Consider the following 26,939-nt stretch of genomic DNA (forward strand, 5'->3'; position numbering starts at 1 on the left):
GCACAGCCTGGACCCCAAGCCTGCTTGACTCTTAAGGCTGGGTCTTCCCATCACACACCACACATTCTTCCCAGAGTTCAGTTCTTCCTCACTGTGGCAAAATGTGGCTGGGAGGGGCTGTCTACCAAGCATTCTCCTCCAAAGAACCTGACAAGTCTCTCTAATGTTTTTTAACTGGTAAAATATTTAAAGGGGCTGCATAATCACCAAACAAAATCTAACCCTTGTATTTAATCATTAACATTTTTAAGCTACAGAAAGTGCATGCTCTTTAGATTCAGGGTGAGCTGGGCTGTTTGTGAGGTATAAGTGGCATCCAGAAAAGACCAGAAGATACAGACTGAGACACCAGTGGGAACTATCTAGCTAGAGGAAGAACTTGAAGACCCTTACAGGGTCAGGCCTTACAAAGAAGGGGGATGAAACTGGGGTGATGATTGGGGGTTTTATCCAAGCGGTGGGAAAAAAGCACGTGTAGGCCGGGCGCGGTGGCTCAAGCCTGTAATCCCAGCACTTTGGGAGGCCGAGGCGGGTGGATCACGAGGTCAAGAGATCGAGACCATCCTGGTCAACATGGTGAAACCCCGTCTCTATTAATACAAAAAATTAGCTGGGCACGGTGGCGCGTGCCTGTAATCCCAGCTACTCAGGAGGCTGAGGCAGGAGAATTGCCTGAACCCAGGAGGCGGAGGTTGCGGTGAGCCGAGATCGCGCCATTGCACTCCAGCCTGGGTATCAAGAGCGAAACTCCGTCTCAAAAAAAAAAAAAAAAAAAAAAAAAAAAAGCATGTGTAACAGGGGAGGAAATCATCTAGAGGAAAATAGAGAAGACACAAATGGAAGAAAAGATGGGACACATCAAGAATTCTCTGACTTGCATTGTAAAAACGGGAGCAAATTCTTACAAAATAACCACAAATTTTGATTCTTATACTTCCACTCCATATAAAACTGTACTTCGTGATTTAGACCTTATTTGGGGAGTCATTAACAAATGCATGTATACTATTTGACTTTGCAGGAAGAAAACCACGAATATAAACCAATCTTCTTGCTTATTAACATTAATTTTTATAGCAGATTAGAATCTTATGAATACAGAACTCCATCATATTAACATTAATTTTTATATCAAGTTGAAATCCCATGAAATATAGAATTCCATCACATTTCAGCATTTAATTTTGTAAACATGAACACTATTGTACAAATCTCCATTACCTTTCTTTCTGCCGCTGTGGTTATAGACCCCCATAAGACTGCTTGAAAAAGAGAGAGAGAAAGAGACAGAACTATTGCACTGAAACTATGTCATATACAATAATATAGGTATATAAATAAGCAGAAGGTGTGCCTTCATCCACAGGCAATGCTGAAACTCTTGCACTAAAGAGTGTGCATTCTAAAATACCCTCCATAAAAGCTCAAGGCTCATAGCTAGGGAAGTTGGGCACTCCCACCTCACTTTTGTTTATACTTTCAAGAATCCTGAAGAGACTAACCAAGTTTTCCCCACATGTAAATAAATGAATGAAACTAGATTTTCCAAATAAGCCCTTTTTAATCAACACATATGTATTCTTAATTTGTTTCTAATTTGCATGGCTTTGCACACAGTATATTTTGGGTTCAAGTAAACATTTACCATTTATTCACTTCCAAAGCGCTACACTTGCACCACACAACAGAACAAGCTCATAGATAACTACATCAGTGCCAAAGAACAGCCCGCATAAGAAGTTCAAACACAGACTATAAGGACACTACCACAAAATTACTTCCTAAAGGCCTGGTTTTCCCCAAAATGACAAAGTAACAATTAATACCACAGTGCAAGATGAAATACACTCTTTTCATTCACGCTTTAATAGCCTAGACAACAGTCATTCTTCTTGCTGCTTTGGCGACCGGCTCAGACCCACCTCTGGCCTGCAGAAAGCCTGCCAGCTTTAGATCAATAAGTCCTGTGATCTTTAATACAGAGCAGAAGCCACAACCCAACCGATTCTTTCTGTAGTCATCAATCAGGGTTTGACTGCAGCTTGTCTTTTGACCCACCAGGAGATGGGCTGTCTGCTACACATCCCCTGGAGAGAAGTGAGAAGGGTTGTATAAAGCAGGCACAGGCAGTAGTCAGGGGAGCCAGTGAAAGGGATTTCCAGGAAGAACTGTGTTCTCTGCCCCAGAGGAGGCACACGAATTCCACCCGAAAATGGTCAGCTGTCAAGGATTCCTGAGAAAGCACTCTGTCCCCTAGATATCAGGCTTTAGCCTGAAGGTCAATGTAAAGAGACACATCCCTAGCCAGGCTGAGAGGCAGGCCCAGAGCAGGCAGATGAAACCTATCAAGCAGCCAACAATAATATCTCCGCAGATCAGAGTTTGCAAATTTAAATAACATTTCTTGATTTTACAAATTCCCTTGGCAACTTTTAATCTTGAATTACTTTTCTATAACTATTTTAAGTTTTAAAACTTCCTTGTAATTTTAAGTCTCTTCTTGTTTGTGAATTAACCAAGAAGTTAACAGAGAGAAACAAACAGCAGTGCTTTGAGTTACCAGCCTAGAAGTGGTGGTGTGGCTTACCACCCTGGTTTTCCTTTTTTTTTTTCTTTTGAGATTGAATCTCGCTCTTGTCACCCAGGCTGGAGTACAGTGGCACGATCTCAACTCATTGAAATCTTGCCTTCTAGGTTCAAGCGATTCTCCTGTCTCAGCCTCCTGAGTAGCTGGGACTACAAGTGCTGGCCACCAGGCCCAGCTGATTTTTCTGTTTTTAGTAGAGACGGTGTCTCACCATGTTAAGTAGCACCACTCACACAGAATCCAATGTGAAAGGAGCCCCAGTTGCTAAGCAAAGTGGCCATCCTGCCTCCCACCCACCCCCAAACCTGGGCAAGCCTGTCTTCACCACCACCACCTTTAAGGAGCCAGTTTGATTTTGCTGCATCTCCATTTTCTAACCTATATATAATCTCAAGATAGCCTCAACTACATAAAAGTTATTTGGCACCACTTCTACAGACTTTTCTGCCTCCAAGTATCTCAGAGAGAGCACTGGGTTAGGAGTCAGAAGTCGCTTCTTCATTTATGTCATTCATTCACTAAACAAATGCATGTTAAGCACCTATTGCAATCCAGGCACCAAAGATATGAAGGTGAACAAATGAGACAGGCATGGACCCCTGGCCTCACGGGCTTTAGCCAAGTTATTCAGTGTCCTAAACTGAAATTAAGGGGCTTAGACAGGAAGCTCTGTGAAGTCCCTCTCAGCTTTCCTATTCTCCACTCTCTGCATTGGTGCCAAGAGGGCACTGAAGCATTCTGGAACGTTCCACCTCCCTGAACAGATGCTATTTTAACTCCACATACATATAGGTTGCAGCCATATGACTTCTCTCCATTCTGCCAACCATAAACTACACATTTTCATCCCAGAGTTATTAAACTAACTGGTGCCCTAGTCCAGAAGGCCCACTGGCATGCACATCTCAGGCTCTGTGGCACAGGGACCCTCATAGCCCCATTCCTTCCAATGAGAAAATCTGGTTCCTTCGGATCCAAACTAAAGAAAAACAGGAGCAGGCCTGCCAAGCCTTCCTCACATGCTGCCTGGGTTTGTTTGTTTCTTCTTCATCAACTCACATCATTTCTGACACTGCACTTCAACATCATGAACACAGCCAGGGAAAAAAGCTTTTAAGAGGCACTGAAGTACAGCCAACTTCTGATTAGCCACAGTCCTGAAGGAAAAGGAGCAGCACGTGGCCAAAGCAAGAGGACTCTTGCATCCGCATAGAGAGGGGCGAAGATTCCCAAACAGGATTTGAGAAGCCTTAAGGGATCAAGTGCGCATCTTCCCTCTCCACGCCCTACCCTGAGCAACTCCCTTCAGACACTTCAGGAGAGCCCCTGGTTGGAGTCTTGCCTTCTGGGAGTTCCTGAGGGCACCGCATCCACCAGAAAGGGAGGGGTCCACAGTCTCCATCATCAACCGGCAGAGGAAAATACCAGCTCCTCAATCAATGCAGGGAACAGATTTGTATAAGCACGATACGAACCTAAGCTATGATTAAATGTACTTAACAGTGGTGAGGGTCTTTATGAGCACATCTCAAGAGAAGTTGTTTTTCTTCAGAGCTAAGCTGAAATATAGTAAGCAGGCCAGGCACAGTGGCTCATGCCTGTAATCTCAATACTTTGGGAGGCCTAGGTGGGCGGATCACCTGAGGTCAGGAGATCCCCATCTCTACTAATACCACAAAAATTAGCCAGGTGAGGTGGTGCACACCTGTAATCCCAGCGACTCAGGTGGCTGAGACAGGAGAATTGCTTGAACTCGGGAGGTGGAGGTTGCAGTGAGCCGAGATCGCTCCACTGCACTCCAGCCTGGGCAACAAGTTAAACTGTCTCAAAAAAACAAACAAAACAAAAGAAACAAATACAGTAAGCAGACATAAATGTATGCAGTAGAGAGGGAGAAGCTGAGGACAAGAAAGAGATCAGACATGAGACAGTAAGGGTATGAATGAAGAAGGACGTGGGAAAGGCTGGGCCCCAGAAATAAGGCAGCAAGACGCCTAACGAAGCAGTGCATGCCTTGTCCTTTCTGATGATATGCACAGGCCCTCGAAGTTAACCATCATCTGCCTAGGGCTGTCAACACTCCAAAAGCCCTTCCCACCCTCCCCCACTTTCCCTGTATCCCCTGGTCACTTTGCTTCCTCCCTCCTCCCCCGCCCAAGAAAGAAACCAAGCTGCTTTTGGGGAATGGTGCCAGCTGGTGGCTAGTACAAAGAACTGTCTGTCACCATTACTTCTCTCTCCTTTCTCTTAAAATCTTTATCGCTCTCCTCCTTATCCTTTTTCTTCTATTTCTAGTAATTTTGATCACAGAAAGCTTAATTTAAAGTTAGAAGTCCAGGGATAGAATCTAGATTCCCCAGTTCCCTACAAGGAGACCTTGGGCAAGTCACAGGCCCTCTCTGCCTCACACCCCCTCTGCAAACATGAACAGAAATACCTGCCTCTTCAGCAGGGCGTTTATGAAGCCCTAGATAGGCACTTCCACTATGAACAGAACTGCATTCATCCCACAGAAGGCCCAGCTCTGACTCTCTGCTAACTATCACGTGGTTTGAACACTCCAAATAATGCTCAGCTCAAAGGAATTTGTCTGATGACCCCTATGCTCCAAATAAATCAAGTCAACAGCAGAGGACCCGCAAGCCTTCCTCAGAAGCAAGACAGAGTCCCAATTCTGCAGAAGCTTATTTCTCTGGTAGATTTCTTCATTTTCAGATGGAATGCCATGTTCCTGAGTAGCTGGCAGAGTCCTATATCAGGACTTGTAGCCACTAACCTCTCACTGTGGCGAGAGACACGATCTGTTCCTGACCACAGTGCCCTGAAGGGTCACTGTGCCTCCCGGCCCCTCCTTGGCATACTGGAAATCTAGCTCTCGTTTTTACCAGGAGAGACATGGGCAGGCCCTGTGTGGCTCTGCTGATCCCAAAATGCCATCTTGCTGTGATAAAGATCTCAAAAGGGCTAATGAAATTATCTCCTCTGCCTTTTATTCCTCAGTAACAACCACAAAATTAGATAAAATGACCCCCTGCTCCTCTAATTTAAGGCCTACTTTATTACCTTCAGCCCCAGTCCTCTCTCTTTTAAACTGATATGAGACCCTGAAGACCCACAGGCCAATGGGATTAGTAATTGCCGGTTTCTTCCTCCTGGCCTGTTCTCCAGAGAGACTGTCTCCTTCCCCCGGGGTGGGGTCACAATCAGTTCAATCTTCATGCTTCAGAGACATCTCCTTTGAACAAGATCAGATGTTTCCCCACCCCTCCCTGGTGCTCTGCTCAAAGGAGCAGCAGCCCGTTCTCACTTGGAGTATTGGCGTCAACTCAGCCAGAAAGGCAATGGCAAAAAGGAAGAGGTCAGCATGGTTAATTGTCCACCAGGCTAAAACACAAGCCCACTCAAACCAGCACCTTAGGAGGGCTGGTCACCCCCATAAAATGTTAAGTGCACTTTGAACCCAGGAACAAGAAGAATGAGAACTATTTTCCCCAGCCTGCTGGGCTGCAAGGAGACCTTCAGCTGTTTGTTTTATTTTTCAGATTGTGGCTATAAAGGGAAGAAGGACCTTCTTTGCAGTCATGTCAAGTAAGCAGATGAAATGCAGGTGAGGTGAGCCCCAAAGCTTGCCCATTAGGAAATAAAGTCAGGAAAGATAAGCATCAGTGGAGGAGGTCTGAAGGGAACCAACCAACTCTTCCCAAGATTTGAAGAAGAAACCTGAGAGAACAGGATTTCAGAAGCCTCAGACATTGCTCAACATAAGAATGATCTATAGGGAAAAGGAATCATATAGAATGCAGGATATTTACTCTTTAACATTAAAAAAGACGGAAGAGGACTTTTTTTCAGTCTTCTGCCTATTTGGAAATGTTGCTCCTATTAACTACTTAGCCAAAGGACCTCCTTCTAAAAAAAAAAAGGCCTATATTATTCAAAAGACCCTAAGGAACAGGAAACAGTCATTTCCTAACTGAAAGGGAACATGATAGTGATGAAACAATACCTCCAATCTTCTTGTAAGGGAAAAAGTCTAAGATATTCCATTTAAAATCAACTTTTCCTGGAAACAAGTACCTGTACATTTTCTTGAAATCAACAATAAAACCTCTATGATAGATAAGACAAACTGGTCGACAAATCATAGCTGACAAGCTACCTGGTCCAAGTAAAAGGTGTTTCCTAAATTATGCATTGATTGTGCTTTGGAAATGGAATAGAGCAAACTCTTCCCAGAGATGTCAATATATGCGTGCAGCTTTGCAATGAAACTTGAAAGGCTGTTTTAGAGACTTTGCTTCCTCTTTAAGGAATTACAGCTAAAGATAAAGGCTTTGCCTGAAAAATAAAAAAATCAAAAGTTGAGGGAGGATGTGCCATGTACTAATCTTTGTACTAATACCTGGTTCCCAGGCATTTCAGCAATAAACAAAATTGTGAGGCAGAGCCCAGTATGCTAATGGCACTGGAGTCCCAGACCAGGAGACAAGCTGCTGTGTCTGCTAGTTGCCTTTGCTCTGATTTTTCCCAAATGTCAATCCTGGACACGAGGGGCCCTTGTTGGACAGTGTCTTTGGATCAAGGCCAATCTACAGAAGCAGCTGTATTAAAAATACACACACACCCTGACATACAAATTCAACCAATAAGGCACTAGCAGTCCCATCTTTAGAAGTAGTAAACATTTCACCAAATGAAAACACAGTACCTTATTAACAAGTCCAAAACACATAAAAGTTCAGAAGCTTTAAGGAGATTCAGGAACTAAACCACTTCTTGGACTTTCTAGTTAGGGTGATATGGGGTAGTCAAAATTCAACTAGCGACCTCTGTGAAGTGAGCCTGAACACACACCTGGGTGAGCCCCTATATAGAGCCAGGCAGCTCAAGGGTTTGAACTACTTCCTCATGGTTGCTGTTTTTTTTTTTTTTGAGACAGAGTCGGCTCGGTCACCCAGGCTAGAACGCAGTGGCGTGATCTCAGCTCACTGCAACCTTCACCTCCTGGGTTCAAGCAATTCTCCTGCCTCAGCCTCCCGAGTAGCTGGGACTACAGGCGTGTGCCACCACGCCTGGCTAATTTTTTGTATTTTTAGTAAAGATGGGGTTTCACCATGTTAGCCAGGATGGTCTCCATCTCCTGACCTCGTGATCCACCTATCTTGGCCTCCCAAAGTGCTGGGATTACAGGCATAAGCCACAGCGCATGGCCCATGGTTGCTGTTTTTTCTAACATGATTAGAACTGCATTATAAAACAAGAGGGGCTCTGAGGATCAGATACCTCCTAGAAGCTCGCAGCTCATTATGACGCAGGCACTCTCCCAGCGTGGGCCAGTGTGGAGACCAGACTTAGCAAATGCCCAGTAGCAGTTTCTTCAGGGATGGTGTGACACAAACATTCAGTAACATCTCAAGTTCCAAAGACTGCTAAAACCCATGCAAATTTTAACATCTGGGCTTTTTCATTTCAATGTATTTTCTTAGCTTATTTTTCAAGTATGATAGACAAACTGATTCCATGGAGACTAGACATTCTCGGGCAAAGCTGAACTCCTCCTATCCAAGCCCTGGGAAACTTGAAGACCCTGAAGAGGGTCAGCTGGCAGTCAAGGTTCCTTAACTGCCTTGTCTTTCACTCAATTCCCCTTCAGGAAGCTGTACAGCTGTGACTCAGCACCACGTAGAAGCAGCAAAGCAACTACTTTTATGTTGCACTTACTGACCGGGAACCTCTACTAGGTTGTGGAAAGCACACGCAGTAACCAGAAGACAACTTCTTTCTTTTGCTTTAGTGCTGCCCCAGCATGGCAACTGGAAGGCTGAACAATATGTAGCGTTAACACAGAAGCAGAAATAAGCCTGGGGCAAAACCTCAAGACCACAATCTCCTAGTCAAAGTAGTCTTTGGCTAGACTTAAGTGTCACCCCAGGCATCAGAGGATTCTGATGCCCAGCTGCTGATACCCAGCAGCTCCTGAAAGGACCCAACTCTCATTTTGGCTGCAACATTCAGGTGAGCCACTGCCCTGAGGGTTTCTACTCCCAACCACAGGATAATGCAAGATCACCTCAAGCCAATCCACGTACCTCTCAAAGCACTCAACTTACTAAGAAGTGTAGGGAAAACTCAAGTGCACTGATTTAAAAGTTTTTATCAAAATTATTTCAACCTAAACCGTGTTTTAAAACAAATGCTCAAGCCACTGAGAGGTGTTTTTATCTCCTTGAGGTTGCCCACTGGGGAAGTCTATTGTTTGTTCCCTATTGCCTTTACCTGTAGACAATGTTCAGTCCTATGGTGGTCTGCATGCCAAGGGCAGGGCTGCCTGGGGTTTCCAGGGTCTAGCTGACAACTCTGTTTCTCTCCAAGCGCAGGCAGCCAAGGGGTCTGGCTGCTTATGGTCACAGGCTGCCATTTAGTGCATTACTGCTCTGTGACCTAGCATAACCAGGGTTACTTAGGACTAACATTCCTCCATTTATTGAAAATCTGTTCCATGCCAGAACAAATTTTCTAGGAACATGCTGGGAGGGAGATGGTACCAAAAGGAACTCACAGACAAGAGGAAAAAGATGTGCACAAACAAGTAAGTAAAGCTCACCACGACAAGTCCAACGCGTTGTGTGAGCACAGAGAAGTGGCCATTTTGCTGGGAAGCAGAAAGAGGCTAAGCTCTGAAAAGCCTCTTATTCAGATAGTTGATAAATAACAGGTGAAATTTGAGGCCAGGTGCAGTGACTCATGCCTGTAATCCCAGCACTTTGGGAGGCCAAGGTAGGCAAATCACTTGAGGTTAATTTGAGACCAGCTTGGCCAATATGATGAAACCTTGTCTCTACTAAAAATACAAAAATTAGCCATGCGTGGTAGTGCGCACCTGTAGTCCCAGCTACTCGGGAGGCTGAGGCAGGAGAATGGCTTGGTCCCAGGAGGTGGAGGTTGTAGTGAGCCAAGATCATGCCACTGCACTCCAGCCTGGGAAACAGAGCAAGACCCATCTCAAAAAAAAAAGAAAGAAAAGAAATTTGGGCTGGGACTTAAAGGAGGAAAAGGAATTTTAAAGTGTGCAAGGGAAAAGGGTGTTAAAACAAAGGAGAGAGGGCTGAGTGATGAGAAAGCCAGCCATGCCCAGCCAGGTAAACACCTTTGCCAGGCCACTCACAATAGCTGCAGGTGACCAATGTACACTTTTCTTAGGGGAGATGCTGCCTCCCATTTAAGGATTATCTTTCTATTGAATGAGAACATTGGGTGGTTATCAGAGTGCACTGTCATAGCTACAATATTGGAACAACCCACCTGGCTGTGAGCAGTCCCAGGAACTAACCCCTTCCTTGCATGAGGTGCTTCTTAACAAAATGCAGAAACCATAGGCCAGTTGTCAATTCAAGAGTCTGCTTCCCAGCTCACCTGAAAAACAACTGGAAAAAGTCCTTTTTATTATTAATGGGAGTAGCCAGTCTTTTGATGGTTCCAGCAGAAACCTGCAGTGTATGGCTAGGCTCTTTGGTCTCAGAGCAGAAAACAAGGCTAGCGTTACCTGGCCAAGGGGCAGGATCAAACTGACCTAGGTGACAATGCTGGTTTTACAACTCAGTGGCAGGGTAACTGCAAGCCAGGTAGTTAACCTACCTGTGCTTCAGTTTCCTCCCCTGCAGTACCACCCTCAGAATGATTAAGAAGGTATTCTATATGCCAGGTACCTTCTATATCCCTGGAAATGCCTGCATAAGCATGTGATGGGCTCCCTGCCCTCAGAGAGCTTACAGTCCACAAAGAGAAAGAAATAGGTCACATTCACGACTTTGATGCAGCTGACAGGAGCTGAAGGGAGAAAAATATAAGGGGACATGGGAGGCTTTGCAGAGGTACCAGTTGATTTCAGAGGCATCAAAGGAAGCTCCCCAGAGCAAGCAAGGGCTAAAATGTGGAGGTGGACAAACTAGAGAGCAAGCAAAAAGCATGCCAGGCAAAAGGAACAGCAAAAGGGGGGTCCTGGAAGCAAGAACACAGTTCACAAAAGAAAGAAGTTGGTGCCCACTGGAGCAGTTCAGATTATGAAAGACCTTCTTGCAGCTGCTTTAGGAGAGTTTGGACTTTATGTTAAGGCTAATGCAAGCTCTTACATAGGACAGGAGACTGGCATGGTTCAGACAGCTTTCAGCAACACCAGAGAGGAGAATGGATTAGAAGCAGGCAACGACAGCCCATCTTAGCTGCCCCAAATGCCACATCCTGGTCTGTTTTGAGAGGACAGAAAAACAACCCTCATGGTCAGAAGTGAAGCTGAGCTCCCTCCAGCATCTCCAGCAAACCACTGCTTCTGAAGCCCAGGTTCCTTCTGCACGAGGTGGTTCCTGCCAGGCATACACCAGCTCAGCACCACTGCCTCAGGGGCAGAGTCTGCCTGCCTCAACACACCCCCACCCCAAGTGCCTGGGTGGCACTGTGTGGTCTCACACCAGCAGCAGCATCACCTGGGAACGTGTCAGAAACACAAAAATTCTCCACCATCCCAGACCAAGTGACTCAGAATCTCTGGGGTGGAACCCGCATTCAGTGTTTTCATAAGTCCTCTGGGTGACTGTGATGCTTGCTAAGGGCAAGTCCTGGGGGACCAAGTACGGAGCTGGCCCAGCTTGCTAACCCAACAGCAACTCTGTGCTCAAGGACCCACACACCACAGGGCTTTGAAGCCCATTTCTGTTTTAAAAAATACACAAAGTTGATTTTGTCGATGCATGGCAACAATGACACCGTTCCTAGTCCTGTGGACCAATGGGGTGGAGGACTGAGCCACCTTCAGGGTAGGCAGGTGGAGGCGGTAGTACAGGCAAGGCCCTTCCTCTTCTCCTGTGGCCCTCATTTGTTTTAGGACAAACAAAGGAGACTCGAGCTTTGAGGAAAGAGAATGCACGCTCCTTTTTTTTAGACATTTCTCCTCCTGCCTAGACACAGAATCTGACCACTCCATAAATGAAACAGTGAAGTCACCCTGGAAGGCTCCATGTGGTTTTATCAGAGGGTCAAGTTTCTTCCTGGAGAGTGAAACGAACTCTGTGATTACAAAGACACTGAGAAGCCAGATTCGGAAGAGCCCAGCTATATGCCTCTTTCTTTGAATATCTATCTTCTCCTTATAAAAAGAAAAAATATTACCCCTCCCCCTGGAAAAAAAGCATATTGCTCTAAACAGGAGGCAGGTTCCCACATTCTTCTTTATGTTTTTATAGCTCTTGCTTTCTTTGCAAAAGAGGATGGAGGTGGGGAGGCGAGGGTGGAGACCAAAGCATTAAAATCGCAATCAGGTCATGAAGGGAGATGATGAACCACTCAGCTCGCAGGGCCTGCCCCCAACACCAGTGCCGCAGTGAGGGTGGCCGTGCTGCAGGAACTCATAGGAAGTCATGTGTGGTATGGGGGCAGTGAGGACTCTGTCTTCTCAGCACACCTCAAGTAGCACTTTGGAAACCCCAGCACCTCCCCATGTTCAGGCAGCACCCTGTGTTTGCATGCAGTAGCCCTCTGGCCTCTCCACCTGCCCCTGTGCCTGTGGTCCCACACTTCCAAAGGCTTTCCATGGCCAAATAATGCCACACCTGCCAGCCCTCAATGATCATGGCTCTTCCACCAGTCTCTCCCCACTAGACTGCGAGCTTTCCGAGGGGTGTAATAAGCATGTGTTGAACAAATGACTGAATACATAGCCATAGGGACTCGCCTGGAATAAGAGTTTCAGGCCTGGATTCCATCCCCTCACCCTTTCCAGTCCAAAGACACAAAACAAGCCACGAGCAAGCTGACAGCATAGGAAGATCAGGGAGGCAGAACAGACAGTTCTTATCAATTTCTGCCTTTCACAGGCAGTGTTCCCATCTTTCCTGAGTACCATGTCCCCCTGAAGACAAAGACATTTCATGTGTGATAAGAACAGATTTTCTGCGTGTTTTATTTCAAGAACATGGAGGAACATCTTATGAATCTTAGAATGTGGGGCACTAAGCCCAGTCTAGGGACAGAGCAGGGGCACCAGCGGAAGAAGGGTTGGGAAGTGGCTATGAGTCGTGGAGTGGATCATAGCCATACAAGTTCCCAGAGTTCTGTCCCTGGGGAGTGCTTCTGTGGAAGTCCTCTGTGGGTTCTGGTTTACTCCAGCAGCAGAGACAAGAGAATCTCTCAACCCATTCCCACTCCGTTCTGAAAACACACTCCACCACGCACACAAGCATTGGCTTTGGCAGCAGTATGCCAAAGTTCAGTTTCTTTTTACCAGACAGAGGCTGAGAACTCTGCAAATGTAGTGATTCTTTGTGGATACAACAGAGGAAGCATGCACTAATGCACATTATCTAGATAACATGCAATCTCAGGAGAGTCAAGCCCTTCTCCTCAAGGCCCCTGGGAAAGACTCCCCCAACGCCCCCGGAAAAGGGAAGGTTTCTGCCACTGGCCAAGCTCACCTGCTAAGCAGGTACAGAAAATGAATCATTACCTGAGTCTTGGATTTAGCTTCTCTCTCAAAACCTAATTGACTTTAAAAAACAAAACCAAAAACAATCCTAGGTACAATTATGGTGTTTAGTTTTAGTTTTCATATATAGATCACCTGGCTTTCACAACAACAATTAGTCAGTGTGTGAAACGACCACATTCAAAGTGTGCCAAATGCATCACATAATATTAAAGTTCCCATCACACACACACACACCAATTAAATGAATGAGAACCAGTTCTGCTTAGGGCCCTCCCAGGTACTCTACGCTCCTCTTAGGCTGCCGGACACCTGGTGCCTGAGGCTGCCATCTGTGGCCCTGCATCCTGCTTTGCCCTCCTTGCAGAGTGCCCCACACTCCACCCTATCAAAGTCCACTCCCTCTATACTCCGATCCTGAGAAACATTTTATTAAGTTATTCCTGTTAACATATAAATAACAAATGCATGCCTCTCTTATAGGTGCTTACATGTCTAATAAGAGGCTTAAAGGGAAACACTTCACCCAGTTTCTCTAACGGTAGAATTTTAAGCACAACAGTAAGTGAATTCTACCTTTTGGGTAAGGAGCTCCTTCTGTATCCAGCTGATCCCTCCACACTGACCATTTCCTTCTTCACTTGTTTCATAAGCTAACTTTGCCCCTAAGGTAAGGCTGAGATGGATCCTGCATCTTTAGAAATAGAGGTTAATTTTCATATAATTATGTGAAAGGGCAAACTCCTTAACCTTCCAATTCGCCTGGATCAGAACCAAGCTGGTCTGTGGAGGACAGGGCCCCTTCTTCATCCATTTCTGGTCATCCATTATTTAACAATGCTCATTATCTCCAATGTCTGAACCAAAGTAGGAAACAGAGTGAGAAACTCGCAAGACATTCTTAAAGACTTCTCTACAGAGGCCCAAAGCTTATATAGTCTATTATCTTTGAGCACTTAATAATCAGTATCTGTAAAACCTTCCTAAAAATAAAGGCTTTATAGAACTGACTTCTTACACCATTGACAAAGACCTCTCTGATTTGGCTCTATCCAAGATAAGAGCCTCTCTGTAAGGGCAAAAGCATGTGTCAAGATAAAAAGTGAAGTGGATCCAATTGGACAGAGACAGCCCTTCACAAGCAAGTATCTAAGAGGCCAAGAAATAAATAGGCAAGGGTGTCCCTCAGACATGGCCAATATCACAGGCTCAGGCAGACAGGTTTCTAAACTGATGCTTCTCTAAACTGGTTTTTCTAGAGCCTTCCTAGAACCACTTAGAAGCTTTGTTTAAAAGATACAGATTCCCAGGACCCACTCCACACCTATAAAGCTAAAACCCCAGGTAGGGTCTGGTAACACCTATGTCTAGCCAGCACCTTAGCAGAGTGTCAGGCAAGTTTCAGAAATAATGCTCCAAATAAACCAATAGGCAACTTTTTAAAAGCTTTGTAATCACATAACCTTGAAGTTATAGGGTATGTGGGAAAATGCAGGTTTCATGGAAGGAAGTTAGAGCTTTCTTAATCTAGTTAAACTTAGGGAATATAACCAACATGTAATGAGGAAATCGTTTTAACTAACTTGTGGGGAAAACGCGTTCCCCTGTAGCTTTACCACATATCAACTGGAAGAGCCCATAGCCTCCCTGCCCTAAAGGATTAAGGGCATCCCTGCATAGTGGCTCCCAACAGCTATTAATGGCCCAAATGGAAGTGCCAGGGCTGAGGGCTCTCAATCTCATCCCAATAGAGGCCAGCACTAAGTAGCAGGCGGCCAACCTCAAGTCAGATCTCATGGGCCCTCCTGGCATGCAGGGTTCAGCTTTGACAGGTCTCAGCCGCCAGCTGCCTATTCCACAATCTCTTTCATGGTCTAGTTTATGTGAGGTCTTGAGTAGCAGGAGCAGCATCGTGGGAAGAGCTTGTTACAGATGCAGAATCCTAGGCCCCACCCAGCCCCGCTATATCAGAGTCTGTATTTTAACAGGATTCCAGCCAATTCTTGGGCACAGTCAAGCTTCAGAAGCCCTGCTGAAGGGTAGGAATTTCTACCCACAATTGTGGAGTATCAGCCTCCCGACCCGGGCTCCAGGCTCTCAGAGGCCTTCCCCTCGCACTGTTTACTCAAGCCTTGTCAGTGCTGGTTTGTTTTGGGGCCAGATCACCATCAGCAGGACCCAGTGAATAGCTGACAACCCAAAGCCCAGTTTTTAGGAAGTTCAAAGGAGGCAGTAAGTTCTGATTGTGTCTCACATTCTCATCTGGCTCTAACATCTGCCTCCCTTCGAGGGCAGGACTACAGACCTCGTGACCATAAATCAGCAGAGACAATCCAAAGTCAAACAATACCATGGAATGCTGGCTCTTTGGTTCCAGCACAATGTTAATGAGGTCGAGGTCACGGGTATGATTAGCTTCCTCTGTATTTTGGCATAGACTCCAACTCTCTGCCCTCCGGCCGCCTGCAAAGGCTGACGCACCCTTGGTTACTAAGAGGACTGAAGGAGAATGACAAGGGGAGGCCTAACAGAGCAGCACCAGTTAATGACTCCAAGAACCTGAGTGACTGATAGGCTGCATGTATCGAAGAATGACTGGTAGCCCAGAGGGAAGGCTGACAAGACAGATGACCTGGTGAGAATTCAAAACTATCTGGACAGGCTGAACATGCCAGAACTGAGAAAGCTGAAATGTCACTAGAAGAAATGAAAGTCCCATGATCAAAGTTTCAAAAATCAAATATATACCTCCCAAACTAGAGGAAATCTAATTTGATGGCAGTTCTTAAGTTTTTTAAATTTTTTAAAACATTCAAGTTTTGTTAACCAATGTGCATATTAAGAAAGCTAGAATCCTCTTAGGACCAGAAGTCTAGTTCCCAGACCAAAGGAGCAGTGGTCCTTCCATAACATGGCTGGTCAGACTATCCTAAACGTCCCCCCGGCCACCTGTCCACACAGGTGTATACACAAACTCTCACACCTTCCCACCACCACCACCATTTGGGTTCTTATTATTCAGTGTGGCCTCTTAACCCATACTGTCCCTGGCTACAGCTCTTTGTGGCTTTGTAACATAGTGTAAACATTCCACACATCAGGTTAGTTCCCTTTCTTTATGATAGACCTAAGCACAGGCTGGAAAAAAAAAATGCATAAATAGACAAGACAACCTAAGCACACCCACTTACCAAAAGGATTCAGATCAAAAATGACTTTCAGTCATCAGTTTAAGCCGGCACACTATGCTACGTATTACAGCATGAATCCATGAAGAGTCAGTAATTAAGTCGGTAAATTATGAGTTTCCACTGCAGTAGAACCCTGAAAGGCCCACTGTAAGAATGAGCAAATGAAAGAGTATCTGTTTAGACACACCTCTCTAGAATGTAGAATCATCTTCTAAGAACAGACAGTTGGCCATTTTTAAAAAGAAAAAAAAAATGTGATTTTATATTGTTTTTAAAGTTGTGAGCCATGTTTTTCTTACGTGTCTACTTAATATACAAATGGTAGTCATTTACAAACACAAAAACACTGCTTACTGGTAAGTTTGTAATTCCCAGACTATCCAGTCTGTTATTTTTAATTCAGAAAATGTGTTCTCTATGGGCAAGAGAAAGTTAATTTTTTAAGAAGTTATTTTGCCCTTAATAAGTATGTGCCATGCACCACTTATCTGAAGATTAAATAAGGCTCCTGTGAATGCAGTTACAGCCTTCCTTAAACAACTGGCTAAATGCCTTAAAACTGGAAAACATGTGAAATTCAGCCCAGTTGCAGCCTGCCCCAGGAGAAAGGAAGCTTGAACTCCAGGTGCCCCGACAACACAGCACAGTGTGGAAAGAAAGAAAATGCTGAACAATAGAATCAGGAGAGAAAAAAGAACTCCTCTTAATTTTCCAGGCATGTGGAGAGCTTGTTGCTAAAGAAATATTTAAGATCTCACTGCTGGTTCAGGTTCCACTGAACGGTGAAATTAAAAAAAGAAATCTAAGGCCTGGTGTGGTGGCTCATGTCTGTAATCCCAATACTTTGGGAGGCCCAGGTGGGCGGATCACAGGGTCAGGAGATCGAGACCATCCTGGTTAACATGGTGAAACCCTGTCTCTAATAAAAATACAAAAAATTAGCCAGGCGTGGTGACATGTGCCTGTAGTCCCAGCTACTCCGGAAGCTGAGGCAAGAGAATCACTTGAACCCAGGAGGCGGAGGTTGTAGTGAGCCTAGACTGTGCTACTGCACTCCACTCTGGGCGACAGAGTGAGAGTCCATCTCAAAAAGAAAAGAAATCTAACATGCCAGTACAGCACTTACTTAATTCAGTATTTGTTATCAATCAGGTTTATTTCAGTACTTCTTATCAATACAACAGAAACACCTCTCAAATCACATTTAAAATGTTCGAGAACATACCAAACAAACCCACTGTAAGGGGTGGGGTCTTCCCTATCATTCAGAAGAAGCTACTCCATTCTGGATTTGGGTCACAGCACCCAGTCCTAGTTACACTCCTGCAGCCTTCCAGTATTTATAACTATATCAACAATGAGTAGGAACGTCAGTTCTGTTTAAAGACAGGAACTGACTTAAGATGCGCCATGATGTAAAGGGATGTACGGTGTTGTGACCAAAACCACTGACACAGTTTTGTACAAAAACCAAAATAATTCCCCAGCCCTTTAGTTCTGATTTTTAAAGTAACATGCTACTTATAGAAAATGTGAGAAACAGAAAAATAAAGAAAAAAAATTAGTTACTCATAACCCCACTAGTCTAAGATAACCATTTAAAATTTTAAGTCTCTGTCCAACCCTGTTAAGCAGGCAAGGATGAGATGAGGTGTTATTACACAAACTAACAATGATTAATCATCCCCACTGGACTTACCCTAAATCCACAGCAGTAAGAGGAGTAATGGTTGTGTGCAAATCAAATAGCCTGACTGCAATTCAACAAGCATTCACTGGGGCCTACTTGACACACTCTCATTTATGCCACAAATGAATGAAATGCAAATGAACACCGATAGCCCTTTGGAGCCATTTGGCATTCTCAAAACAAAAACGTAGATAAATCTCATCCTGGTGGACGTGAAAACAAGAGTTAGTTCTCCAAGTGGACACAAAAACAAGACTTAGTTCTCCTAGTATGGAAAATAGGAGAGCCTGGTGACCTTTTCTAAGGTAGGGAAGGAAATGTTTCAGAGGAAGGGTGTGCAGAGCAGGTGGAGATGAAGACCAGGGAACCGTTTCGCACATGTGTGCAGCTGACCATCAGCAATGCGTGGGTTCCTGGGAATCTGTGTGCTTTTAGGACCAGAGAGATTCAGCCCACAAGGGAAATGTTCTTAGTCCCACAAACAGGAGACCTTTAAAACTGTCAGAACACCCTAGTTTCATACATCAACCTAGGCTACTAACCATCCACCTATTACCCTTGTGCAGTCAAAGGCCAGAAAACCTAGTTACATCTAGTTGAACCATGCCCTGTGCTTAAGGCACAAGGAAAGAATTGTTTCTACTGCTGATGTCACATCAGTAGGTGTTCAACACTGTTCATTATTAACCCGCTGAAATATTCTTCATTTGAATACTATAACTGGGTACAGGTTTCCTCGCTCATTTTTTTTAATTCGAAGAGTTGTAAAAGTTAGTTTGATTGAACTTCAGAAGTTCACCCCCAAGTAAATACCATGGAAGTCTTATTTAAGTTTGACAAAAATATTTTTAAAATAGTCTCCATAAAACCACTTAATCAATATGTGTTACTAAATCAAAGTCAGAACAAACCCAGAAGAAAAATCAAAATACACTGAGGTTCTCCTTTCTGGACCTGCCAAGTCTCAAAGTCAAAGTTGGGTGTTTCTCTTGACCTAGCTGATAACATTAAAGTTTAGGAAAACATGCAGATAACACACCTCTTTAACCATATTCAATATTTTGCAGATATACACAAAACTAGTTTACATTCTCAGCAAGTTCATCTCACGTTTCCATAAATATATTTATATTTAACAAAATGTACAGTATACACACACATACACATATGCTCAAGCTGCTATAACAAAATACCATAGACTGGGTAGCTTAAACAACAAACGTTTATTTCTCACAGTTCTGAAGGCTGGGAAGTCCAAGATGAAGGTGTCAAGAGATTTGGTTCCTGATGAGGGCTCTCTCGTTGGCCTGCAGACAGCCACCTGTTCAATGCATCCTCACACACTGGAGAGTGAGCTCTGCTCTCTTCCTCTCCTCATAATGACACTGCTATTATGGAGGTCCCACCCTCAGTACCTCATCTAAGCCTAATCACCTCCCAAAGGTCCTACCTCCAAATACTATCACATGGGGGTTAGGGATTCAACGTATACATGCTTTTTGGGGGGACACAAATATTCAGTCCTTAACACACACGTGTCATATCAATTTTATCAGTTACACATCCTAGCTATCAAACACGTTCACAACCATTCCATGTACATTCCTCTTAACTATCTCAGTTTAAAATAACAACAAGCAGAACTCACCACGTCTGCAAAATAACATGAGTACAAGCCTGGTCATTTGAGGCCAAGGTCAAGGTCCTGATGGGCAATCAAGCCAGTCAGTCCTGGTAAAGGATGAAAGACAAAATTTTACAAGGACACAAATTACTCTCACATCTAGCATCAGTTAGTAAATCTCCACAAACCAGGCAAGAGAGGGAGGCCTCCCTACAAACACCTGCCACTACCATAAAAAGAACTCCCTCTATCATCTCTAGCTCCAGGCCTCTCCTCCTGCCTCTAAATCCAACTTTTTGCTGGATATCTCATCTTGGAAGGCTCATAGTTGAGTTGTGGATTCAACTGAACTCATTACTCCTTGCCACCTCTCTCCAAATTGAGGTTCCCTAAACTGTTTACTTCAATGAAAGGTGCCATGACCCATAACAGTCAAAGTGCACTCCCTTTCCTAGCAGACCACCCCAGGAGATGAACAGGAAATGAGGTCAATACCTGCATGCCTCTCCTCTTTCCACCACTCAGTCCTGCCAGGATCCTGCACTCTTGTACTAACCTCCCTGCCCTCCTTGTTACCTAGCCTACCTTACGGCCATGGAGCTCTTTCTAAAGCGCAATATGATCACAACATTCACCTGCTGCAAATGCTCCACCCTTCACACAGCTTTCCAGATGAAGGACAGACTCCCTTAGCTAGTGCCCGAGACCCCAAAGCCTCAGGTACTTCCCAGCACAACCTTGACTCTAGTCCAACTGCTGTCAGCGCCCTGGCTGCACTATACCTTTCCCAAGCCTTCAAGACTCCAAACTTACATATTATTTCATCATATATTACCGCAATTTTTAAAGTAATGAAAAAAAGACAAAACAAAATCTTGAAAATGCATGACGAACCAAGTGTTGACTCTTCTTTCCTCTTTCAGCCACATCTTCTATAGCAAGAGAGAATCAAGTATTTCAAATGCCAGGACACAATCTGGCTTTTTTAAGTTGATCAGACCCTACCTTTGACTCCTTCTTTGCCTTTCTAAGGCTATGTCTCACACACAGGAAAAATTGCTGTTTTTTGTTTTTTATGGGTTTTGAGATTGCATTTTATTTTTTAAATTTATTTACTATAAGTTCTGGGGTACATGTGCAGATCGTGCAGGTTTGTTACATAGGTATACATGTACCATGGTGGTGGTTTGCTGCATCCATCACCCTGTCATCTACATTAGGTATTTCTCCTAATTCTATCCCTCTCCAATCCCCCTACCCCTGCTATTCCTCCCCTAGCCCCACCCCCCAGGCCCTGGTGTGTGATGTTCCCCTCCCTGTGTCCCTGTGTTCTCATTGTTCAACACCACTTATGAGTGAGAACTTTAAATAAAAAAGATTATATTTACTTAGAAGAATTATGTCAACAAAACAGCCACAACTTTTTTTTTTTTTTACAATTACTGAGTGGTATTCAGTTAGCAGAACATTCCTATAAGCTGCATCAGAGACAACTGAAGATGAAAAAACTATCAACCCTATATATTAACTAATTCGTGCTGTGCACCAACAGAGCCTGCTTTAAATTTCCATGCCAGTTTACAAGCCTCATACCGTATCAGGAAAGGTTGGTAGCTATTGATAATATCACCAGGGCTGGGCATGGTGACTCATGCCTGTAATCCCAGCACTTTGGGAGGCTGAGGCGGGAGGATCCCTTGAGGTCAGGAGTTTGAGACCAGCCTGGCCAACATGGTAAAACCCAATCTCTGGTAAAAATAAAAAAAATTAGCCAGGCATGGTGGCGTGCGCCTGTAGTCCCATGTGGGAGAGATTGCTTGAACCCAGGAAGAGGAGGCTGCAGTGAGCTGAGATTGTGTCTTTGCACTTCAGCCTGGGTGACAGAGGGAGATTTTGTCTTAAAGAAAAGAAAAAAAAGACCAGACCACCAGAACAGGGCTATCTAAAGATATACTTAGTAGTGTGTTAACTATATAAAAAAAGACAATGTACAGTTTAAAAGCAAATCTTATACAGTCTTCTATTTCAATTTCTTTCTTTAAAAGATGTGATTTGTATACATGGGGTTTAAATGCTTTACAGACAAGAAAAAAAAAACTGTGCTAGAACCAATTTATTCATCATCATCTTCATCTTCCTCCTCTTCCTTTTCTTTTTTCAGACTTGACAACTCCCATTTTTGCTACATCAGGCTTTCCTTTAGCTCAGTATGCAGCAATATCCTTTTCATATTTTTTCCTGCAGCTGCACAGCCTTCTTTTGATAAGGCTGCCTATCATCTGTGGCAGTGCCCTTCCACATCTCTCCCAATTCCTTTACAACTCACCAATGGATAGACCAGGATGTTCTCCTCTGATTTTTGGGCAACACTCAGAACAGAACAAGAAAAAGGCCAGAGGAGGCCTCTTGGGTGCACTGGGATCCTCGAACTTTTTTTGTCTCCCATTTAGGAGGGATATAGGTTTTCATTTCTCTTTCATAATGGGCCTTGTCCACCTTTGCCATGTCTTCAAATTTCCATTTCTCTTTAGCAGACATGGTTTTGCACTTCTCTGAGCACTTCTTTGAAAACTCTGAGGAGCTGACTGAGCATCCGGGTGCTTCTTTCTGTGCTCCTCACAACAAGTGTGCACAAAGAATGCATATCACATTTTGCCTCTCAGCTTCCTCGGCTCTCCTTTGCCCATGTTTAGTTCTTTTTTTCTCAGCGAGCCACAGAGTCGCCCAGTGCCCGTTTGGCTCTCACTTGGCCCAGCGCTGTCTCTGTGGAGCTCAGTGCACTTCAAAATGTTTGTTTTCAGTGCATGCAAAACAATTTGTTTCATTGGCCATTGGTTGTGCTAAAACTGAGTACTTTCATAAAGTACAGAAAGAAATAGGCCTCTCTTTCTCCCTCATCCCTCTGGAAGACCCACAGGACTAGCTGTCCCCTGCCACCATCCCCAGCCCCAGCCAGATCACTTCAGAGCAAAAGGCAAGCACACCCAACATGCTGCTTTCCAGTACTTTCCAGTACTCAGCTCTTCTGAGTCAAAAAGGGAGCTTCCGGGGTCTATGGCAGTCCTTTGAAAACAGAGGTGTGTGAGTTTTGTTTTTTTCTTCTGCTAAAATGTGTACTTTGTGAGAGGAGAGGCCTGCTCTTGGTTCTTGCTGTGTTACCAGAGCCCAGAATAGAGCCTGGCCCAGGGGGAGAGGCTCCCTAGGTATTTGCTGAATGACAGGATGAATGACTGGATGAATGAAGGAACAGGCATTCTCCTTCAATTAGAAGGAGTAATGTATAGCATAGTTCCTCTTCTCAAAAAGTACTACTGTGTTAAGAATGCCTTTTGTTCACTTTTCTCTTGGGTACAATCTTAGCAAAAACTGAGAAGTGCATCATTAACCCCAAGATATATAAACGCTTTTTGGAGTAAATTCTAGAGATTAGCTATTTGTGTCTTGTTTGTATCTAAGAGCAGTAAGCATTGGGTAAAATGTTGCTTTTCAGAGTCCCAAGAGAGGCACTTATCATGTTCACGACTATAGTTTTCTTTCTACCTCAAATAAAATGTGGATATTCACTTTGGTGGGACCTAATACCTGAACCTGCCATTGTAATGGGACATGTAGCCTGGAATTGCAAGCCACACCTGGGCTCCATCTCTAGACCCGAACAGAGCCTGCACGACACGCTCCCTGGAAATGGAGGCCCAGAAAAGGCTAACCAGAATGAGCCAAAAGAATACAGCCTGCAAGTTCCAGAAAGATCAGTGTTTCTAAGTGTAGGCTGGCAGGCGATGGGTCCAGCCTCAACTCAGAGCCACTCACTCTAAAATCAGGTATCTCTGCATTCTAGATGTTTAACAGACACCACTTTTTCCTAGGGATTTGGAATACCTGATAATCACCAGTAACACTTTCTGAGCACTTAGTGTGAGAAACCATCCTAAGTCCTGTACAAGAGCAATCAGATAATCTTCAAGGTGATTATCTGAGCTGAATTCTCATCATCATCATTTTATAGACACAGAAACAGATAAATTAAATAACATGTCCAAGGTCTGGATCCAACTGGGAGCCCAACAGCCCAAATTTGGGTCTCCTATATTTGGGTTTACTACTTTATAAATTCTTTGCAGTAAAGAAGTTGAGAAGCTCTATACAATTTTCATTAAAAAGAAATAGGTAGTTTTGGCTGGGCGCAGTGGCTCACAACTGTAATCCCAGCACTTTGGGAGGCCCAGACGGGTGGATCACGAGGTCAGGAGATGGAGACCAGCCTGGCCAACATGAGAAAACCCTGTCTCTACTAAAAATATAAAAATTAGGTGGGTGTGGTGGCAGGCCCCTAAAATCCCAGCTACTCACGGGGCTGAGGCAGGAGGATCGCTTGAGCCTGGGAGGCGGAGGTTGCAGTGAGCCAAGATCATGCCATAGCACTCCAGCCTGGGTGACAAGAGCAAGACGCAGTCTCAAAAAATAGGAATAAAAGAAAGAAAGAAAGAAAGAAAGAAAGAAAAAGAAATATGTAGTTTTTTTACATATTGTTTTTCTGTCATCTCTTACTATGGACTTTTCCTCCCTCCCCTGCCCAAACACTGGGTGCCATGAACACTGAGCCCATGCACATAAGTAAACAGCATACATTACTTCTTCCATAAGGCACTGCTTTGCCCTCATCTGCCAATATCCTTCTTCCTTCCCATAGACAAATTACTGGTTCACATTTCATGACTCAGATTATATTCAAGAATGTTCATTTGCAGTGTAATTATTCTTCCTAATTAGGCTGCTCTGAAGACAAACGACTGCCCCTCCCCTCCCCCCCTCTCCTATACACAATGTCTTTTTCCTGGTATAAAATGTTTGCTGCACCCTTTGCAAACCACAAGAAGCCACACAGTCTGCTCTTCATGTGACCACTTAGAGAAAAATACTATTAAAAGATAGTGTTTTATCTGGTATTACTTCAAAATCAGAATCAGATTTCTAACACAGATCAATAAGCTTATCACAGTATGACAGCAAAAAGAAATGAGAATCTTGGATTTTATTTCTCTTTCCTATCTTAAAAACATTTCCTCTTCCCCCGAACATGTGTTCTCTATCTCTTAAATTTAAAAAGGAGTAGTTTCTAAAAAAGAAACAGTAGGAAAAAATCAGGAATACCAGCAAAAGTCTACATCAAAGAAGTTAGTATCCGATCCTCTTTCAAACCTGCCAGGAGTGGAGCTCTCTGGCCATAGGGTAAGGCAAAAGCAATGTGCAGGTTATAAATGTCCCTTCAGGCTCAGTTACTCAGGTTTACCTCTCTGGGGAGAGCCTCTAACAGCTCTGGCTCGCCTGAATCTTTCCTCCCTCAGCTACAGCACACACTTTCCATAGTGGCCGCGTTGCGATTTCAAAAAGTTCTCTTTTCCACGTAGGTCACCCTCAGATGGTAACCTACATGTACAAACGCACTCACACAATCACAGCAGAGAAAATAGGACATACAGGAAGTGGCCCTGGCAGGGGCGAGGACAGCGGGTGGAGATAGGACTTTGTCTTTACTCTGCTCTTACTCCCATTGAAACAGCACATGGACTTTCATGGAACTCATGACCATCCTGAAATAACAGAAAAAGTTGAACGGGATTCAAGAAAATCCTTTCTTTTCTAAGTTCGAAGAACACTGGGCCGCTGAATTTGGAAAAGAAAAGAAAAAAAAACTGTGCCTAAAAACATCCAGAAACACATGCAGTGTCTCCCCAGTCCTTCACCCATCCTGTGGGCTCAAACCACCCATCCCAGACGCAGTCTTCCCCACTCCACGCCCATCTCCTCCAGCCCGCACCCCAAATCACGGCGCTGCCCACAAAAATGCAGTCCAAATTTGAGAAGCAGCTGACGTCTGTGGCCGGTGTGACCCACACGCCACGGACCAGGGACTGCGGGGGCGACCACCGGGCGGCCCCCAGGGCGCGGTGCCATGGACGCCCGAGCCTGGCGCCGAGCTGCGCCCGGGACCGCGCGCCGCCGTCCGAAGCCCGCCCGCGGCGGCCGGAGAGCAGAGTTCACGCCGGCTTCCCGAGGAGACGCTGTTCCAGGCACAACTTTTTCCACTTCTGTGGCCGCCGGCGGCGCTGAGCAGCAGCTGTTCCCTTTCCATTCCCAGCACCCAACGCCCATCCCGCAGCACCTCCAACCGCTCCCGCGGGCTCCTAGGGCACTGAGGCGAAGTTCCCGCGCCAGCCGCGGCGCACGCACCCGGGCTCGGCCGGCCGCGACGGCTCCCCTTGTGCCCATGCGGAGCGCCCACCTGGCCGGGCCCACCAGCTGTCCCCTCCCTCAGCGCGCGCGGACCCGACGCCTGCCACTCACCCGGCCCCACTCGGCGTCTCCGGCTCCGAGCCCGCAACCTTCCCCAAGCCGGGCTTTCCGAGACGCCTCCTCGCAGCCACCTCGCTCTTGCCCCCGCTGGCCGCGCCAGAAAGGAGCAGGCGGGAGGAAAGCGGGAGCAGAGCGGGAGGAGGCGGCGGGAGCGGGAGGCGACGCAGGGGAGGGGAGAGGGTCCACGGCACGGGGGAGGAGGCGGCGAGGCGAGAGAGCGCCAAGCTCCGTGGCCGCCGGGGCTAGCACTCGGGGAGAGGGAGGAGGAGGAGGAGGGGCGGGGGCAGTGAGAGAAAGAGGCGGCCGAGCTGCCCAGCCCAGGCCCCGGCCCCGCGCCGCTGCCCAGTCACCATCGCCGCCTCCGTCCCGCGAGCGGGCCGGGCGTCCGGGGGGAGGGGTCGGGCTCGGGGCTCCCGGCGCGGCGCGCTGGGCGGGACGGGGGCGGCGGGCGGGCGGACCAGGCCCGGCCTCCGGAGGGGAGTGTCCTGCGAGCCGGGAGGGAGTCGGCGACAGGGGATCCCCGAGAGGGGGCGCGGGGGCCTGGGAGCCGGTCTCAGCGCCCGCCGGGCGGCGGCGGCGTCTCCTGGGGTCCTGCGAGGTTTCTCCCGGCCGCACGGGGAGGTTCCCGGGGCAGCTGCGAGCAGCCCTGCCGGGAGCGCCGCAGGCGAGGAGCGGCGCTGACGGAGCCGGGGGCGAGAGGCCGGGCTGCTGCGGCGGAGAGCGGGCCCCGGGGCGCGCGGAGCAGTTCCCCAGACCCGGGCCCGAGCGGGAGGAACCGCCGTCTGGTGGCCCCGGAGAGTCCGAAACGGGAGAGAGGCCAAGAGGCGACGGGACCCCCATCCTGGCCGCCCTCTCCCGTAGAGGAGGCTCCGGGCATTAGTTTCCGTGCCCTCTGAGTATCTAGGTGTGGAAACTCAATTCCAACAAAGAATATTCCTAATAGAATGCTTGGGGTCCTCAGCTTGCCCCGCACTCAAAATACGGTTTCAGGATGAATTTCGGTGATGTTTTCGGAATAG

At 46.0% G+C, this 26,939-nt stretch overlaps 1 protein-coding gene across 8 annotated transcripts in view; it reads right to left on the reverse strand.

Annotated features, from left to right (window-relative positions):
* Window positions 1-25,996, reverse strand: part of LHFPL2 (LHFPL tetraspan subfamily member 2) — a 151,656-nt gene extending 125,660 nt beyond the window's left edge. The window contains exons 1-4 of one of the 8 annotated variants that reach the window (XM_064376070.1): window positions 25,912-25,996; window positions 25,045-25,157; window positions 23,917-23,994; window positions 19,591-19,673 (exon numbers count right to left, since the gene is read on the reverse strand). The gene's annotated coding sequence lies outside the window, so the exon portion shown is untranslated. Of the gene's footprint in view, window positions 1-19,590; window positions 20,826-23,916; window positions 25,342-25,384; window positions 25,432-25,911 lie in introns of those variants that run through there. The other 7 variants (XM_064376071.1, XM_064376072.1, XM_012462107.3 and 4 more) reach the window with 7 other exon arrangements.
* Between the last annotated feature and the right edge of the window lie 943 nt (window positions 25,997-26,939).

This window comes from Aotus nancymaae, unplaced genomic scaffold (assembly GCF_030222135.1).
Source record: "Aotus nancymaae isolate 86718 unplaced genomic scaffold, 86718_ANA_hifiasm-v0.15.2.pri h1tg000014l, whole genome shotgun sequence".
Taxonomy (NCBI): domain Eukaryota; kingdom Metazoa; phylum Chordata; class Mammalia; order Primates; family Aotidae; genus Aotus; species Aotus nancymaae.